Source organism: Canis lupus, chromosome 4, assembly GCF_011100685.1.
Source record: "Canis lupus familiaris isolate Mischka breed German Shepherd chromosome 4, alternate assembly UU_Cfam_GSD_1.0, whole genome shotgun sequence".
NCBI lineage: Eukaryota > Metazoa > Chordata > Mammalia > Carnivora > Canidae > Canis > Canis lupus.
This window is the reverse complement of record NC_049225.1, coordinates 9,131,037-9,137,956: the sequence shown is the minus strand read 5'-3', so window position 1 is coordinate 9,137,956 and position 6,920 is coordinate 9,131,037. Positions and strand designations below refer to the sequence as shown.

General features: G+C 53.6%; 1 pseudogene across 1 annotated transcript; it reads right to left on the bottom strand.

The window, feature by feature from the left end:
• Positions 1–509: 509 nt before the first annotated feature.
• LOC479206 lies at positions 510–1,604 on the bottom strand (annotated as a pseudogene). The gene has a single exon (XR_005357542.1). The product of XR_005357542.1 is annotated as a glyceraldehyde-3-phosphate dehydrogenase-like (transcript).
• Positions 1,605–6,920: the final 5,316 nt, after the last annotated feature.

Here is a 6,920-nt window from a genome sequence, read left to right as displayed (position 1 = left end):
AATCTTCCAGCTCCTGTTTCCTGGATTCCAGCTCCTATTTCCTATGAAATAGGTGTTATCACCAAAGACGATAGTCAAACATTTAACACTAGACAAATATTTAACAGCGAGACAAGTAACCAATCTAAAGGTGGCCAGAGGACCCCTGCTCAGCCATGTGTTACCTTTCTAATGTCTGGATCCTGAAGCCCTGCTAGGGATCTTGGAAGGGGTCAGGGCAGCAGGGGGGACACATAGCAGGCTCTGGCCAGAGTATAGCCCCTAACTTTGTGTGGCTGAAATGGTGTGTACCAACTGAATATCAGAGTGGAAATTGGGGACAGTGTCTTCTAGGCAGGTTTCACTTTACTGTCTTTCCTTTGTCCTCTCCCGGGTGTTCTTTTTTTTTGGGGGGGGGGTACAGTATACTTTATTGATGGTACATGACAAGGTAGGGCTCCCCAAGCCCCTCCCCTTCCTCGGGGTCTGGGATGTAAATTGGAGGTCAGGAAATTCTCAGTGTGTTGGGGGATTAAGTTGGGGCAGGGACTCCCCAGCAGCTGAGGGCCTCTCTCCCTCTTGTTCTTGCTGGGGCTGGTGGTCCAGGAGGCTCTTACTCCTTGGAGGCCATGTGGACCATGAGATCCACCACCCGGTTGCTGTAGCCAAATTCATTGTCATACCAGGAAATGAGCTTGACGAAGTGGTCATTGAGGACAATGCCAGCCCTGGCATCGAAGGTGGAAGAGTGGGTGTCACTATTGAAGTCACAGGAGACAACCTGGTCCTCATTGTTGCCCAGGATGCCCTTGAGGGCGCCCTCCGATGCCTGCTTCACTACCTTCTTGATGTCGTCATATTTGGCAGCTTTCTCCAGACGGCAGGTCAGATCCACAACTGACACGTTGGGGGTGGGGACATGGAAGGCCATGCCAGTGAGCTTCCCGTTCAGCACAGGGATGACCTTGCCCACAGCCTTGGCGGCTCCAGTGGAAGCAGGGATGATGTTCTGGGCAGCCCTTCAGCCGTCACGCCACAGCTTCCCAGAGGGGCCGTCCATGGTCTTCTGGGTGGCAGTGATGGCATAGCTCATGAGGCCCTCCACGATGCCGAAGTGGTCAAGGATGACTTTGGCTAGAGGAGCCAAGCAGTTGGTGGTGCAGGAGGCATTGCTGACAATCTTGAGGGAGTTGTCATACTTCTCGTGGTTCACGCCCATCACAAACATGAGGGCATCAGCAGAAGGAGCAGAGATGATGACCCTCTTGGCCCCGCCCTTCAAGTGAGCCCCAGCCTTCTCCATGGTGGTGAAGACCCCAGTGGACTCCACAACATACTCAGCACCAGCATCACCCCATTTGATGTTGGTGGGATCTCGCTCCTGGAAGATGGAGATGGGCTTCCTGTTGATGACAAGTTTCCCGTTCTCAGCCTTGACCATGACTGTGGAATTTGCCGTGGGTAGAGTCATACTGGAACATGTACACCATGTAGTTGAGATCAATGAAGGGGTCATTGATGGCGACAATATCCACTTTGCCAGAGTTAAAAGCAGCCCTGGTGACCAGGCACCCAATACGGCCAAATCCGTTGACTCCGACCTTCGCCATCGTGTCTCGGGGACGCGGCTGGCCCTGCACCAGAAGATGTGGCTGTCTGTCGGACGGGGAGGAGCAGAGTGCCTCTCCAGGATGTTCTATTAGCATATGGGATCTTTCCTGTTGCTCCTGGCTTTGGTTAAGGGCACCATTGCCGGAGCCTGGGGCTCGAGGCAGCAGCCCACGGTAGGGGGTCTTGGTTGTTCCCTACGGACTCTTAGAAGAGCAGGCAGCAGGAATCTTCATTCTTCATTGGCCCCTAATCCCTCAACATCCCCAAGATTAGCACACCAGGCTGCACAAGTTTAGACTCATGTCTTTACGAAAGGCCTAGCAATAATTTCAGAAGGGAATTACGATGAAGGTAAGAAACAGTTCAACTCCAGACTTCGAGGGCAGGCAGGGCTTCCCAGACAGCTTTGCTTGGTCTGCCCAGCATCCTCGCCTCCTCTCCTGGTGCTTTGGATGAGTGTGGGCTTTGCAGTTTGCGCTGCCTGGGTTTGCACTTGTCACTTATTAACTGCGTGGCCTTGGGCTAAAAGTCATGCCTCTCAGAGCCAGTCTGAGGGTTTATTGATTTTGTTAGGTGGCTTTGTGGGTTTGAAAGGAAATCTCTTTTCTTCATCTTTCCTCCTTCTCTTCCTTATACTCCTTCTTCTTCCCCTCCTCCTCTTCCTCTTCTCCTTCTTCTTTGATGTGTAAACCAAGGCATTTGGGGAGCAGAGAATGATGTGGTGTTTGGGATTTTTTACTTTGAAATGTATTCCAGATGTTCCCCCCCTAAACCATATAGGGTGGTGCTGCAGGGGGCATGGTAGGAGGAGGGCACATGAAACAGAGGATTGGTGAAGCAGAGTGATGAGTACATACATGGAAGAGCAGGGATCCTTACATACTCTCGTGTATGTTTGAAAAAATTCCATAATAAGAGCAAACAAAGACCAAATAATGAGGCTTTCAATCCTATACCCAAACCGACATGACAGGGACATAGAGTGCACTTTTCCTAATTGCTCCCCTGGCAATTTATTCTGATTTTCCAGCTAAGATTCCAGCTCTCCTCTCATCTATCATATTCTCTGGGTATCGGCTGGTAATATTTTCTTCAACAAGCCTTGCCAGGCCCACTGCTAGGGAATATATTGTTTCGGATTCTATATGGACATTTTTTCGAAAAGTGACCACTTTCCGGTTTGGAGTGACTCGAATACAAGACTCTAATTATAAGGTATTGTCTTCCTCTGCTCCATCCCTCTGTAAGGACTACTAAGGGCTAATGTCACCTCCCGGGGAACACAGCACCGGGAGCAGCAGCCCGGGGCTGCAGGAAGTGAAGCGTGCAGGGGCCTTCGTGGGTTGAGATGTCAGAGTCAAAGGAGAAAAAAGAGAATCGAATCATCATTCGACCACGGCGTTCACACGAAAGGCGAGGGCAGCGGGACCGAGAGCAATGGAAGAAGAAAGAAAATCTCAAAAATAAATTTGGGGCGGATGGGGGAGGAGGGAGGGCGGGGGGGGGGGCTCGCCCCAGGGAGGGCCACACACACGCACGTGCGCGCGTCCCCGCCTTCGAATAGGAACAGCCCCCGAGGCCGCCCGGCGGGCCGCCGCCGTCCCGCAGCCCCTGGAGCTGAGCCGGGGAGCAGAGGCTGCGCCCGCCGGGGTGCCGGGGCTCAGGGCGGGCCAGCTCCCAGGGGCCCGGGGACCCGAGGGGCGACGCGGCGCCGTGCCGACCCCGGACACCGGCCTCCGAGCCGCAGGGCCAGCGTCCCGCCACGGCTCTGCTTCCCCGGGACAGTGTCGGGGAGGAGACAGGGGAGCAGCCCCGCGGGACGATTTTCCAGTGGAATCGGTGGGGCCGGGGGTGGGGGCGCGCCTGAGCATCCCCTGAGCGTCCCCTGCCGTCCCCTGCCGTCCCCTCCCCGGCTCCGATCGGGCCCCGCCGGCTCCTGGGCGGCCCGGCCGGACGGCGCGCGAGGCCGTAGTGCCGCCCTCCGCCTCGCGGTGGCAGCACCACGCGCCCGCTCAGCGGCGGCGGCCGGCGCGCCCCTCTTGGCGGCGGCGGCGGCGGCGGCGGCGGAGGCGGGCCCGCGGCGTCCCCGCTCATTGGCCGCGGCGCGGGCGCCGCCATGTTGGCGGAAGCGGCGCCTGCCGGGCCGTGGAAGCTGGCGGTGGCCGCGGCCGCCGCGGCAGCGAGCGCAGTACCCGGCGACTTCTCCTCGCTCGACGGTCTGCGCTGAGCGGCGGCGGCCGGCGGGATGGACAGAAGTAGGATGAACCTGCCCAAGGGGCCGGACACGCTCTGCTTCGACAAGGACGAGTTCATGAAGGTGCGCGCCGGGGCGCGGCTCCCCGGGCCGGGCCGTGCGTGGCCTGCCCTCGCTGCCCCCCCCCCCCCGGGCCTCCCTCGGGCTTCTCCCGAGCGCTCCCCGGGCGCCCCCGCCCGGACCGGCCCTCGGCGGGGACCTCGCTGCGCTTCGCAGTGAGCCTCTTGGCCTCAGGTGTGTGGGCGCAGCCCGGAGCAGGCGCTTGTGTGAGATCGTGCACATGCAGCGAAAAGGCCTGAAAGTTCAGGGCGAGTGGTTTTGAGCTGAACGTAAAAGTCCCCGCTGGGGCCCGACTGCGGTAGGGCGCAGGGCGCGGCCGGCCCGCCGGCCCCTGGCCTGACCGCCTGACAGTGCCTGGCGCAGAAGCCCAGCCAGCGTACCTACCCGGGCGTCGGGTCGGGTGAGAAGGGCACGTAGTCCAAAGTTCTTGCCTGACTTTTCGTCTCGAGGCCCTGAAATGAGAGGCTTAAACGGCCGCGGCCCTTACTGATTGATTCTGTTGCAGTGCTCCGAAGCAAACCAAGCTCCTTTTCTGACGTTGCCCTGCTTCCCTTCGTTAAGGGGACCTCGAAGCTGGTCTGCCGATAATCGTAGCACATAGATTTACAGAATGGAAATACGAACTGAGGACATTTTACTGACAATAAAGGTTCATCGGGCACAGTCTTGAAAATGTCCAAGATTTGAATCAGAGCTAGGAGGAACTCTGGTTTACTTATTATGTGTATTCTTCTGGGTCTTGTACTTAAACTATCAAAAAAAAAAAATCTATGTTTAACGATTGGGATTTTTTTTTAAGATTTTATTTATTTATTCATTCATGAGACACACACACAGAGAGAGAGGCAGAGACACAGGCAGAGGGAGAAGCAGGCTCCATGCGGGGAGCCCGACATGGGACTCGATCCAGGATCCCGCCCTGGGTGGAAGGGAGGCTCCAAACCGCTGAGCTACCCAGGGATCCCAACCATTGGGATTTTTAACATCACTTAGTAGCTAGTCTCGTATGAGAAAGTTAAAAGCTCGGCTCTATAGGCACCTAAAAGTTTTGAAAGGAGTTTAAATTTCTTATTTTTTGACGGCTTCAAGTCATAATACGTTTTTTTTTTATTTTTTTGAGCTAACCAACTAGTCCCTTTTTGGTATTTGCATTCAGATCACATCTCCCAGACCCCGGCTTTAAGAAGTGTTTATATCTGGATCCTCTGCAGTGTGGCCGTGTCATTTTTAACATGTAGGACTGTCTGGACCGAGGAGTGCTGGACCCTTGTTCTTACACAGGGGTGTTTCCAGTAAGCCACTGTAATGACAGGTGTAACTTGAATGGGATGTTTGCAAGAGGGCAGAGCGTGACTTCACTGATCCAGAAACCCTTTGTTAACTAAAGGTACGTGACAGGGAGAGGTCACTGGAAGAAGAAGAGGCACACACACAGACCTGAATCTCAGAGCACAGAAATCTCTGGCTTGTCCGTCTTTCAATTTCTTCAGCTTCCTTTGAGCCTGACACCGGCATTCCCTCAGCCTGACTAGCCCCGCCATCTCTCTCACTCTGAGCTGACGGAATGCCTTTGGCCAAAGCAGCTTCAGAAAATAGAAATCTCAAAATAGAAGTTCTAAAGCAGGACTTAGAGGTAGGGAGAGAGCAGACCCGGAACCTGGCTCAAATGCCAGCAACTCCCTGTTCTTTCATGGCTCTTAAGCTTTTGAATGTGCCAGATAATTTGTGGTGCTAATGAACGTGACCTCTTCATGTGATGAAGGAAAGTACATAGAACAGCTGTGCTGTGTAAAATGTTGTTGATTGTCTAGGTGAGGCCCAGAGATAAAGGTCATTTGCAATTTGTGTTTCCTTCAGAGAGACATTTTATAACTTGCAGTTCCATGGCAGAAGCGATGAGTGGAGAGCTTGCGGTTGGGGTTATACGTCTACATATATGTCTCATTTAACGCGTGTTGTAACTGGAGAGGTTTTGTACCTGAAGGAAAGTTAGAGAATATGTTTTCACTGGGAGAGTTGAGATTACTTAAATCCAGTCGTTGCTGAGAAATGTGTCGTTAGTCTGCCCAATGTGATGTGGACCTGGTAGGGCAATGGTAGTTGCTCATTCAGTAAGCAGGTGTTCATTGATCACCTACTGGGTGCCAGCCAGCGATCCAGACATGATGGCACAGAGATAGATGAGATACAGTTTTGGTTCTTGAGCTGGTGCTAGGAAGAAAGAACGTTTGTGCCCAGAATCTCCCCTTAGTCCACAGTGGCTGGAGCCTGGAAGAGTGCCCAGGAATGAGAGACCGGGGAGGTAGAAAAGTAGATGGGCTGGGGCTGCCAATTGTACCTTGGAGACTGCAGTGACGGATTTGTGTTGATGTTGATTCATTGTGGATGTACAGTCAGGTTTAAAGCAGGAAGTTGCATGATCGTATCTGTTGCACTGGAGCTGACTGTTGGCAGGAGACTACTTAAAAAGTTATTTCGGTGGTTTTTATGAGATCTAATGAGAAATACAGAGGAGAGGAAAGGTATGTGAAAGACGTAGGTGATCACAATGCAGGGGTGGCAGGTGGGGAGAGTCACCTGGTGCAGAGGTGGTGGCAACATCATACTTTGTCAGCTTAAAAATACAAAGATCCTTAGGATTGACAGCCAACTATAGATGAATAGCACATAAGGTATTGGTAGTGACTTGGTAGGGGAGAGAAAGTGGCATAACAGAGATAAATTAGACCCATTTACATGGGTGTGCTATTGACATCATAGCCTTTCCCTTAAATCTCAACATGTGACTCATCTCCAGTTTTACAGAAAAAATAGCAGACATCAAATGGGAGCTCCTGGGCAGCCCCGGTGGCGCAGCGGTTTGGTGCCATCTGCAGCCCGGGGTGTGATCCTGGGGACCCGGGATCGAGTCCCACGTCGGGCTCCCTGCATGGAGCCTGCTTCTCCTTCTGCCTGTGTCTCTGCCTCTCTCTCTCTCTCTCTGTGTGTGTCTCTATGAATAAATAAATAAAATCTT